This window comes from Nycticebus coucang, chromosome 2 (assembly GCF_027406575.1).
Source record: "Nycticebus coucang isolate mNycCou1 chromosome 2, mNycCou1.pri, whole genome shotgun sequence".
Taxonomy (NCBI): domain Eukaryota; kingdom Metazoa; phylum Chordata; class Mammalia; order Primates; family Lorisidae; genus Nycticebus; species Nycticebus coucang.
Window position 1 is genome coordinate 180,141,549 of NC_069781.1, and position 12,104 is coordinate 180,153,652.

At 47.8% G+C, this 12,104-nt stretch overlaps 1 protein-coding gene and 1 non-coding gene across 6 annotated transcripts in view; both read left to right on the plus strand.

The window, feature by feature from the left end:
* The window catches only part of CDH13 (cadherin 13), a 1,454,811-nt gene that overhangs the window by 1,389,198 nt on the left and 53,509 nt on the right, over positions 1–12,104 (plus strand). The window lies entirely within an intron of this gene.
* On the plus strand, positions 653–759 carry LOC128580074 (U6 spliceosomal RNA). The gene has a single exon (XR_008378430.1). It is a non-coding gene; the product is annotated as a U6 spliceosomal RNA (small nuclear RNA).

Here is a 12,104-nt window from a genome sequence, read left to right on the forward strand (position 1 = left end):
TGTGGGACAGATGCAAAGGGACTATTGTAAGCATAACAAGTGACAGGATAAGAGTTGGTTCATTTCAGAGGCCTTTATCTTAATGTAATCAGTCAATGAGCAAACATTCCTAACAATTGAGAAGCACACTAGCTAGCACGTTTTCGGATACTTACAGGGCTGCCACAACAAAGTACCATAGACTGGCTGGCTTACACAGCAGAACTTAATTTCTCACAATTCTAGAGGCTAGAAGTCAGAGATGAAGGTGGTGACAGTTTGTTCCTCCGCAGGTCTCTCTCCTCGGCTTGCAAATGGCCGTATTCTTCCTATGTGCTCACGTAGTCTTCCCTCAGTGGCTGTCTGTGTCCTAATCTCTTCTTCTTATAAGAACACCAGTCTTGGGCAGCACCCGTGGCTCAGTGGGTAGGGCGCCGGCCCCATATACTGAGGGTGGCAGGTTCAAACCCAGCCCCGGCCAAACTGCAACAAAGAAATAGCCAGGCATTGTGGCGAGCGCCTGTAGTCCCAGCTACTTGGGAGGCTGAGGCAAGAGAATCGCCTAAGCCCAGGAGTTGGAGGTTGCTGTGAGCTGCGTGACACCATGGCACCCTACCAGGGGTGATAAAGTGAGACTCTGTCTCTACAAAAAAAAAAAAAAAACTCCAGTCTTATACTCACTTCAGCAGCACATACACTAAAACTGGGATGATACCAAGAAGATTAGCATGGCCCCTGAGCAAGGATGACATGCAAATTCATGAAGCATCCCTTGTTTAAAAAAAAAAGTATACCAGTCTTACTTGATCACAGCCCACCCTAATGACCTCTTAATTACCTCTTTAAAGACCCTATGTTCAAATCAATCACATTCTGAGTTATTAGGATATGAATTTGGGGAGATGCAATTTACCCTGTAGCAGACACCATGAGAATTTGGGGTAACACCTTGTAAAGAGGACTTGAGCAGATAAGAAAGAATCTGTGGGTCGCAGCAGCCATCACAGCTTTGGAAATTCTCATGACCTCATGAGACCAAGCTCCAAGACCCAGCACATCTGGGTCAGGACAGGCCTGATTCAGATTTGGAAACAGGACCTGTGTGCAGCAGGTGCAGTAGAGAGGGAATTAGGCATCTAAGAAAAAATGCAGGCAAAATAAAAACCCCCAAACTTTTCCTTCCTCGGTTGTGTGTTAGAGAAGGACATTCCCCAGGGCAAGGACCATCAGGGCATACTCTGTATTTTCAAGAGCGCCTCTCAAGGTGTGGGCAAGCCTGGTGCTGCACCTGTGCACGCCAGCAAGGCAAAGATACTTGGCTACAGCCTTAGAGGCAGCATTTATATTTTACCTACATTATTCAATTTGTCTACACATCTGTTCCATCTGTCCTTTACTGGAAAAAGACCATACTGCCATTTAATTTTCAGTGTTATAGACACTGCTTTCCTCTAGCTAGCTGGACTCTGTTTAACCATGTCTGCCATGTATTGTTAAGCACACACCTAATAAAAGTATAGAAAGTTGTATAAAATGGCACCACGTCTCTAAAAATTCAGCCCTATGAAATTCGTCAGCATGTCACCTGGGATTTTTATGAAAGTAGTAAAAACATTCCACAAAGTGACTTTGAAATGACAGTGCATTTCTGAGCCACTAATAAAGAAATGTTAAGGTGGAAAGATCTATTGCTTTCAAATACTAGTATAATTCCAGGCAAATTTCAGTTAGTTTAAAAAGATCCAAGCACTGCAGGGTTTTGAGTAAAGTAGTGATTATAGTTCAGGCCGGTAGTGAGGGATTAGCGTTTAAGCCAGTAGTGCAGTTGCCTCTGTCTCTGCCACCCAGCAGCAAACTCATCAACCCAGCTTAGGAGCAGCCGGCTGCCCTTCATTCACCAGAGGCTCCTTCCAATCCTGTCTCCAGCCGGGGTGCTGGAGTCCTTCACTGATAACATCATTGGATCACAGTGTGACAATCCAGCACCCACCAGAAATGTTCCTCTACCAGGGGGCTCACCTATTGGTCACCACCTCCCCCACATCACCTTGTTCACCTGACCGTGTGGCATGCCTCACCTTACAAGTAGAAAGTAGCTCTTTTTTTTTTTTTTATCACAAATGAAGTTCTTTGGGTTGTACTTATTCTTGATGAAGGCAGCTGTTCCTAACGTGCTTTCCATTCTAAGTCGGGAGGAAGATTTCAGAAGAGAAACATAAGCCAACTAGATCTCTGCATCGCTCACATTTTCCCTCCATTTTCAAACCCATCACTTTCATCCTCACAAATAGTGTATTTACCCAGCACCCAGGACTCTCCTGGTTAAAAAGGAAATCCGACTCAAAGTAGAGTGAGGGGGAAAGAAAGTGAGTTAATACAGCTCACGCAGCTGGGAAATCTAGGGATGGATGTGCTTTTAGCCAGAGTGCGAACTGAGCCTTCTTGGAAAATATTCGAGTAAGAACCACTAACGGTGGACACCAGCCAATCAGAGCAATGCATGCCTTTGAGCCACAGCCAATCAAAACAGTGCCTACCAGGGGCGGAAGCCCTACGTGTGCACCCAGGGTGCTGCCATTGGAAATGTCTCCTCCCCCTACACCGGCCTTCCTCGCTGTTGCTTTATGAAACAAGCTTGTCCTCAGATTGCAAAAAGCTGGCGGTCTTTTTGCAGGTCTCCAGGTCTGTCGCTTACCAGCTCTTCCTCCCAGGGAAGTTTCTACCCAGAGTTCCAATAGCAGAATTCCTGAGCCGGCTCTGGCTGGTCCAGCACAGCCCTCAGCCATCCCCGCCCACCGACCTGGACCAACCCAAAACCCTGGGGGCAGTATGGGGAAGAGGGGACTGCAAAGTGAAGGTGATCGCACAAGAGGAAGGGGAAATGAATGCCACTGATGCCACCACAGTCACATCCACTGCGAGTCTCACGGTAACACATGGCACCCTGGTCTCTGTCTGTGGTTTCTGGAAACTCAAGAATGCATTGATTTAGTGTCTTGCCTCAGTGCCATTAATGTCTCTGTCCTTAAAAGATTGATTTTATTATTGACAGACTTTTCCAGCATGATATCTGCACTGTTGGTAATACACAGCCAGCATAAACAATCAATCCCTGGGACCTCCTTCCTGGGCATGCTGCCCTGATGAGCTTGCCTATGTTTTCATAGGGGTAACTGGGGAGCTGGGGAGCCTGTTTCCCACTTCCCCACAAGTGAATATCCTACAGATATCCAATAACTACTCATGTGATGCTTCCTACCTCTGTAACTAAGGGGTTATTTACCTATTGAGACAGATTCTCAACTATCTATAGGAGAGATGATTTTAAAACATTCAAAACATTGTCCATAGAAACTGCAACACTTATGACTGTCACAAAGTAGACTCGGGAACTGTTGAATATTCGTCAAAGAGGCAAAATGTTTGACATCCTGGCACCCGTGGGTTTGTTTTATATGTAGTAGCTTTTCTGTAGAAAACAGAAATGCTGAGGGTGCTCATCTGTCTCCACCTCTAATGAGAGTGGGTCTTTAATTTCTAGTTAACAATTTTGCCAGCTACCTTTCCCCCATTTCACTTGTGTTTTTAAGAGAAAGGAAAAGCATGAGCATGTTCCATCTGCTGTCTGTTTCTTTACATGGTTGTAATCTCAGGTAATTGTTACTTGCTGAGCAAGGGCTTTCCGGCTAGGACTGGATGGAGCGGTGGCGAGGTTCAAGAATGAGGGTTTTATTGCTATCATTTAGAGTATTTCTTCATTCATTCATGCATGCCTTTGCTCATAAATACCCCCACCTCATTCCACAAAAGATATGAAATGGAGTTTCATTGCCATGAGTTCATGCTGGCATAAATATTAAACTCTGGGTAATAATCACTTGGACTATTCCTGCACTTTGTGCAGACTAACTTACGGCTAACGCAGAGTCTATTTTCCCACCAGCAGTTAACATCCCCCTTTACTCGATCAGGGTTTGGGTAATGCTTCATTCATAGCTGTTCTTCATTTTCCAGAACCGTCTGCTCTCCCCTTGCTGACCTCCTCCTGGCAGGCAGTGCCAGGATTTCCTTCAGGCGATTCTTTGTTTGAACATGTTCAAGTATTCTGGCTGCAGTTTGGGTACCGGGATTTTAACCCCAGAGCCTAGAGCTCATAACTACCAGACCCTGATACATCCTCTTCCTAGTAGCAGCAGCAACATTGGTAAAATGCATTTCCCAATAGTGTCCTGTTTCTGAAATGGCCTTTGCATCCATTGGAGTGAGATGCAAGCAGCAGAAATTAACTCTGAAGAACAGATCACAGGAGTATTGGAGGTCTATGCAGCAGAAGACAGGCAGGTGTGCCCAGACGGGGGCCCTGAGAAGCAGCATCATTCCCAGTTTCTGCTGCTGGTCCAGGCCAGGCCACATTGGAGATGATTTCATGGTCTAGTTTAGATCAGGGCTCATCCTCTAGCCAGGAGATGGCCAACCCTGATGATAGTCTGTGACAACGGTGGGGAAGTAGGAATTAGAGAACTTTTTACCAAAATTAAGGGACAACAAATATCTTGCTGGGTGCCAAAAAAGGGGGGGGGGGAAGAAAGAAAGAAAAAACAGACAACCCTTACCCTTTCCTTTGTCGATAATTTTTCCCTCTATTTGATGACTAGTCTATCAACTATGGTTACAATCCTTCACCAATTTTCTTTTGACATTGTCATCTTGATACAGTCTTCTATTTTACTGAGTTTGTTTTGTTTTCCATAAAGCTGGGAAAACTTGGATTTGGCCCACATTTATTTTTTTCAGAGCAGATTCACAGCAAATTAGGGCAGAGGGCACAGAGAGTTCCCGCATACTCCCGGCCCCTCCCCCATGATCTCCCCAGAGCCCGACATTTGTTACAATCCATGGTCCTACATGGACATGTCATTATCACCCAGATTCCATACTATGCGTTAGGGTTCCCTGTTGTTGTTACACCTCGTATGGGTTTGGACAGATATCCCCACCACTAGACCATCATCTGGTTTGGGGCCCTAAAAACCTTCTGTGTTCAGCCTGTTCATCTTTCCCTCCCTCCATTTATCTCTGCTTCCCCCACCCACACCCCAGTTGGCCTTATTAATAATTTGGGTTCAATCGAGCAGGTACAATCTTCCAGTCTTGTTCATTCTTTCCAAAATCAAAACCTCTTTGGAAATTGCTCTATTTTTGGATTGATATCATTGCCTATAAAATTCTCTAAGATTCTCCCTGAAATGGGGCGATAGCCCTCAAGAATATAAGAAAATAAAGCCTCATTGCTTTCCTTGTAATTCTCTAACTTATCTGAATTCTTCCCCATTTTTTACATAACATTTTCCAACTTCTCCTATCCGGCCCAATGGGAGGACGGGTCTGAATCACCCAGTTCACTGGACACAGCAGCCCCTGCGTCAGCTTTCTTCTGTCTCCCAAAACAGAGTAAGAGCACCTGAGAAATGGTCCCAGCCGTGGTGCCCGAGGACTCGACTGTCACATCAGGAAGAAACCAGCGGTAGCGCTAAGTGAGCACTCGCTGTGAGCCAGGGCTGGGTCTCAGCATGTATTTTCTCTTTTAGGCTCTCAGTGCCTCAGTTTCCTTCTCTGTAGATGACAGTGATCCCCTCCTCCAGGACTATGGGGAGGGCTGGGGAGCTAGTCTCAGGGAAAGTAGGCACACTACCCAGCTCCCTGCACGCACAGCACTCTGTGCTGGGGCAGCTCCTCAAACCCTCACCCCGTGGCTTCCTTCTCTAGACTTTCATTCCAGGGACTTTCATTCCCTCTGATTCTTACTGTGTTCTTGCCCACCTCTCCTGCTGGTGAGACACTAGTGCCTGATGACGTCATTTCCTGTTGGTCTGGACTTGGCCTTCTGGAAGAGTCAACCGCTGTCTGATGGGAATTCTATTGACACAACTGTCTTACTTTGAATTTCCCCAGAAGCAGATGCTGAGACAGAATGTGGGTGAAAATAGTCTATTTGGGAGAAGATTTCATAAAAGGCCAACAGGGGAGTGGAAAGTGGAACAGGGAAAGGAACCTGGTCCCAGCACTCTGTACGGTGCAGCCAGCACTGTGGACAGAGGAGCCCCATCCCACTGGGGAACACACACCTCAGCTTACTCCATCGGGGGAACCACATAGCTCGGTGTTTACACACCTCCTCCCAGCAGTCCCGGATTGAGGACTGCTCCTGGGGTGACGGCTAATTCCCCATCACATCCAGCCTACTGCACGGGTGGGCAGAGGGCTTTGGCTACCAGTGCAAGTTCTCTGGCAAAGGCGGGCAGGTGCTCACACGTGCGACTAGCCTGGTGTGCCCTGGGGGTGGCAGGGTGCCCTTGGTGCCTCTGACAACTAGTTCACTGTGCTTCTTTTTAAAACAAATTCTTGGTGAGTGTTGGGTGGTCACGTGGCATTCTATTGAGCAGGCACATCTCACAGTGACCTTTTGATTCTAGAACTTGTCAAGCTTCACTGTGAGAATACAACCAGATCCTCATAACATCTATCCACTGTTGAGGGACCACTGCGTGCCAGCCCCATGACCTCCTTCAGTCATCCCTCAGCCCTGCAAGGAACCACCACCATCTCCAATTTCTGGACAAAGAAAGGGAAGGATGGGGAAGTCATGTCACTCAGCCACAGCCCTGTTAGTAAATGGTGGAGTTGGGACCCATACCCCGACTGTCTGCTCCACACTGAATTTGAGTTCATTCCCAACCCTGTGTTTCCAGCCACAGCGCCAGATCAGATAAGAGTTTGCTTACGAGGGTGAGTTAGGACGAAGGGCAAGGTACATATTTACCATGTGCTTCCTACGCACCATACACTGTTCCATGCGCCTGAGATATAGAAATTTAAACCTTCGTAACCGTGCTGGGAGGCACACAGCAACCCTCCCTACACCAGGCGAGGAGACTTTGGCATGTAGATGCTTAGTGCTGAGTCCTCAGACTCACAATATGCCAGATGCCAACCCCGACCCCCTTGAATACCAGGGCTCTCCCCAACATACATGGCACTGTGGACGCTAGTGTCAGCTGAGTGGCCCCACTCACTGTGGGACAGAATTTCCCCAGACCTGATTCCCGAAATCTTCCCAAGAAGTGCTGCAGCACAGGGGACAGTGGGGGACCCCGTCTGAACCTACATGCCCTTACTGTGAGGGTCGTCTGACTTCAGGGAGCCTCAGTTTCCTCTTAATGGAATCAAGCCCGTCTTTCTGGCTGGTTAATGAAGGTGGAATTAAAGGAAATGGGTACAGTGTAGGCACCAAATGGTCGGTGCTCCACAGGTGGGGCAGGGGTGCTGATGGTCTTCTGGGTGCACTCTGCATGCCCCTGATCCAGTGATGCCTAAGCACACACGAGCACACACCTCACACATGCACACACGTGCACGCACACACCTCACACATGCACACACCACACACTCATGCATACATGCACACGTCCAGATAGCACACATGTACACACGTGCATACATACAATACAATCACACACATGCCTGAATACAGCATACACACACCATGCACACCTGAACATTCATGCACACAGGTACGTGCGCACACACCGAGTTCAGTATTTTCAGTTTTCAGTTCAGTTTTTTCAAGGTTCATCAACATTACACCCCATTGCATCCAGCACTATGCCAGGCCCAAAAGATTAGGAGAGCCCAGAAATAAAACAGCCATGTAGAGGAAGTCAGTCTCACTTCACAGGAAGCAGCAGACAGGCTGCCTGATACTGCTGGGGACATCCCAAGTCTACCCTCTGCAGCTTCCATGCTCTGAGAGAAGAGGAAATGTGGCTCTGGAGAGGCTGACGTGGGCTGGATGCAATCCCAAACCAAGGGCCAGGGCCTCCTAGCAGATAAATCCCAAGGGGGTCAAGGCCACCTCTTCTTTCAAGAAAGGTCCTGGCATAATTTTTTCCCTGACACAACCCTTATGGAGTACACTGTAACTGTGTGTGAGTGGATTGAGCTCCAGTGGTAGGTTCCGGGGCTGGGAGGCATCAGCACGTGGGCACATGTCTTCCTGGGCTGCACCCATGTCATTGGTACTGTCCTGTCTGCATTGTCAGAACTCAGCACTCCACCTTCTGGCCGGAGTGTCTGTTAGACATGAACAGAAACGCAAGTTCAGTAATGGGCACTTGGTACGCTCAAACACTGCCAAGGTCAGCTGGACACACTCCTTCATGGTTTGACCCAAGTCTCCTGAAGGTCACAGCCAGCTACCATCTAGAACAGCATTATTTGCGGTTGGCAGCCCACCTGCAGTAGCTTACTGCCTGTACCCACCAAACCTCCCTGGGCTGGAGAACTGATTTATGAGGAACCTTGTAATTCATCCCCAGAGCACTGGAAAAGTCATATTTTTTGCAAACCCAGCCGTTGAGAAGTTGCGTCTCTTGATCTTTTTTTTATTATATATAGTTTAGAAGAGGGATAAAATGAGATTTTTTCTGCTTAAAAATGTTTTTAAAACTAGCTTGAGTTTGTTCTCACAGGCTGGTAGTGGGCCTGAGACACCAGAGCAGGGATGCACTTCCTTGCAATTACCTTGCAGCGGTCAAGGCAGGGGTGTTCTCTGGGAAGTTACTGAACACCTGTGTGAGCAAGTGACTCTGCCTGGCTCTCCTATCATTATACACACCACACTGTCTCTGCCCCACGTAGCCTGCAGTCCCCTGGAGCCATGACAGCCCCAAACCTGCAAATGGCAGTGTCATAGAAGCCACCAGGCTGACAGTTGAGTGAGTGGCCCAGGTGTGAAGGCTGCAGAAACTCAAGGGAGGAAGAGCCCCCAGGAGGAAGGGGAGTCATCTAGAAGGGCCAGCAAGAGGGGACAGTGCTTGACAGACACCATTACTGATCCATGAGGCAAGGAAAAGCTCATAGGACTGGTCAAAGTCAGTGATCTTAGTAAGCTGGGCTTAGTTCTGAGCTGGAGGTGGACAGTTATATATGTGACAAGCATTGCAGAAGGATTCCCAGGGAACTGGGGCTGTGGAGTTTGTCAGGAAGCAAGGCAGGAATCCAGGGAAGAAAGAGGCTCGGATGGAGGAAGGGAAGAGCTGTCATAGCACTTAAGTCCCAGCCCTGCCACTTTCTAATCATGTGCCCCTGTGCTGGCTGCATACTCTCTGAGCCTCAGCTCCCTCGTCCTTGAAATGGTAACAAGAACCCCTGCCTCAGATCATGGCCATTAAGAGCATACGAAACATCACATATGCGGGGCCTGAGACAGTGCCCAGCCCGAGCACTGTGAGGGTGGAGCAGTGCTGTCTTGGGACCGGCTCATGCCAGCCTCTCCCCAACTCTGCCTTCAGTGACATCATTGGAGTATCTGGAAATTGGCCACAGTGGGAGCATTTACACCAGGAACATAGGCAGAATCTATTAATCTGGGCTTTGTATCTCCTCCAGAGACTCAGACGTCAAACATTTACCAGCACATCTCTGGGAAAGGAAAGGAAAAGAGCCAGAGAGTGAAATCAAAAGAGAGAAAACCAAAGTGGCAAACCCACGCAGCCTGGACCATGTGTCCTGTTGGCCCACACGTGTTTTGGCTTTGTTCATCTGGCAGGGCTATAGTGTCTTATTCAGATTCTCTGTACCTCCCACCTCCAACCAAATGCTGAGATATTTGAGGACCAAGGTTGGACTGGGGAGGATTTCAATATTGTCTTACGGGAAGGTTTACTAATAGAAAATATACTGTTAAATAGCAGCTTAAGATTTTGCCCAGTTTTGATTCAGCAGCTACGGATTGAATCATTGACTTGATTTTACTACCCTGAAGTCCCACTGAGGAAGGCCAAGTTCCTAAATCACACACCTGACAGGTGCCATATTTCTGAGCCCAGAGCCAAGCTGTGACCTTCTAGTTTCACAGTGACTAGAGCCGGAGACGTGCATAATAAAGGGAGTGCATAGAGCACTTTTGAAATATGGAATGAAAGCAAAAACACACAGAGGTGTCCATTGGAAACCAGTTACCAGAACTGAGGTGGTCCATCATCCCACCTGTCTTAGAACGCTGCTGTGAGAAGTACAAACTTTCACTCAGCAAAAGGATTCAGAGACCTACCCCACACCAAAGACCATGCTCCTCATGTGATTTAATCTCTCCACCCACCCTGAGTAAGGTTCTAGAGTCTCCTCCTTACATATAGGGAGGCAAAAGCTTGGAAAGTTAGTGTCTCTCCAGTGACTCACAGATATTCAGTGGCTGAGCCTGGACTTGAGAGCAGGGCCATCTGACTGGCCTCTGCCCCACCCATGATCATCAAGATGCATTCAACAGGAGGCTCCTCCCTGTCATCAGCCCACAGAGGTTCCTGCTGCCTGGACTGTCCTTCCTCACCATAACTGTCTCCTTTCCACATAGGTCCTACCTCTCATATCTCTGAAGCTTTCCCTAATCTCTCTCACCAAAGAAGCCCCCCAGCTGTGCCCTCCTGTTATTGGTCATTCCCTGTACCATTGCCCAAGATGATAGCTTTCTGAGCACCTATCAATCTTTGAAGTTATGGTATTGTTTGTTACAGGTTTGTTTATGATCACTCTCTCCCTCTTCTAGAACATAAGCTCCATGAGAACAGGAATTTCATGCATCATTCTCTTTCATAGATGCAAGATACAGAAGAGTGCCTGACATGGAACAGCTACATGGCTAACACTGAAAGGATGGGTGGATGGATGGTTGGATACATAGATGGATGGATGGATGGATAGACAGATGGATACATGGACAAATGTATGTATGAATGGATGGATGGATGGATGGATAGATATATTTGCAACCAGGGATGGATGGATGGATGGATACATGGATGGGAGGTTGGATACGTGGATGGATGGATGGATGGATGTATACATGGACAAATGGATGGATGGATGGACAGATAGATGGATACATGGATGGATGTCTGGATGGATGGATGGATACATGAATGGGTACACAGGTAGATACATGGATGAGGGATGGATGCAGGGGTATATGGATGAATGAAAATATACAAGTTCAAAGTGACTTAGATGGTGGGGGATGCCTTAGTTCAACCATTCCAACATTGGAGCTTGTCTCCTATGTTCTCCTGAGGGGATCCTGGAAAGCTCTCTCCTAGAGACCTGAGTCTTTGCCTTCCCCTCCCCTCTCAAACTGAGCAGTGCCAGCCTACACAAAGGAACAAGATTTAGTGGTGGACAGAGGTCAGCAGAGATACAGGTGACCAGGTAAACAGTGGCTATTTGCAACCAGGGCAATTCCAAGAAGAGCCCTGGGGAGGAGCTGCTCCCTTGAGATGGCCTTGGGGTGCAACCTCATCTACCTTCCCAGCCTTCCTTCAGCTCCAGCATCATCCTATTCCAGAGACTCCCTGGGTGCTCAATTGGCAAATGTGAATCAGCCTGTTGTTCACAGACACTGGGGATGTACAGTCACTGCAGCATATATGGCCTCTGTCACCCAGGTTCACCCAGTCTAGATGAAGGGGCAGACCTTTCAGTGTAAGAGCTATAATGAAAGTGACAATTAAGGTGAAAACAAGACATCATGACTGGCACATCAGTGAAAGTCGAGGAAGGAAGCAACAGCTGAGACTTACAGTCAGAACAGGGGAAGGAAGCTCCGGGAGAGGAAGCAGCACAGACAGAGGCATCGAGGCTGGAGGTCCCAGATCTGCTGTCTGAACTGGTGGGCAGGACTGTGAAAAGTCTGGTGTGGAATCTGAGCCTTGTTATTCAGGCTGTGAAGACACCTGAAATCCTGAACTCAGAAGGATGATATGATCAGCTCTAACCTTTAGAGAAAGCTCATATGGACACAGGAAAGACTTTGGGGGAAGAGAGAAGAGGAGGAAGTAAGAATTCAAAGACATACCACACACTAAGACACATGAGGAAGGTAGAATCGACAGGGGCTGGTCATTAACTTGATAGTGGAGGGTGGAAAGGAAAATTCTGGGTCTTTTCCCCAGTTGCAAAAAAGGGTCCTGCCCTTCTCATGGATCTCCCTTAGCTCCGGTACCCTTGATTCCACCCTTAGCCTGAGAACCTCAATCTCACAGGTACCTGAAGGAAATGGCCCTAGGCTCAGCAAG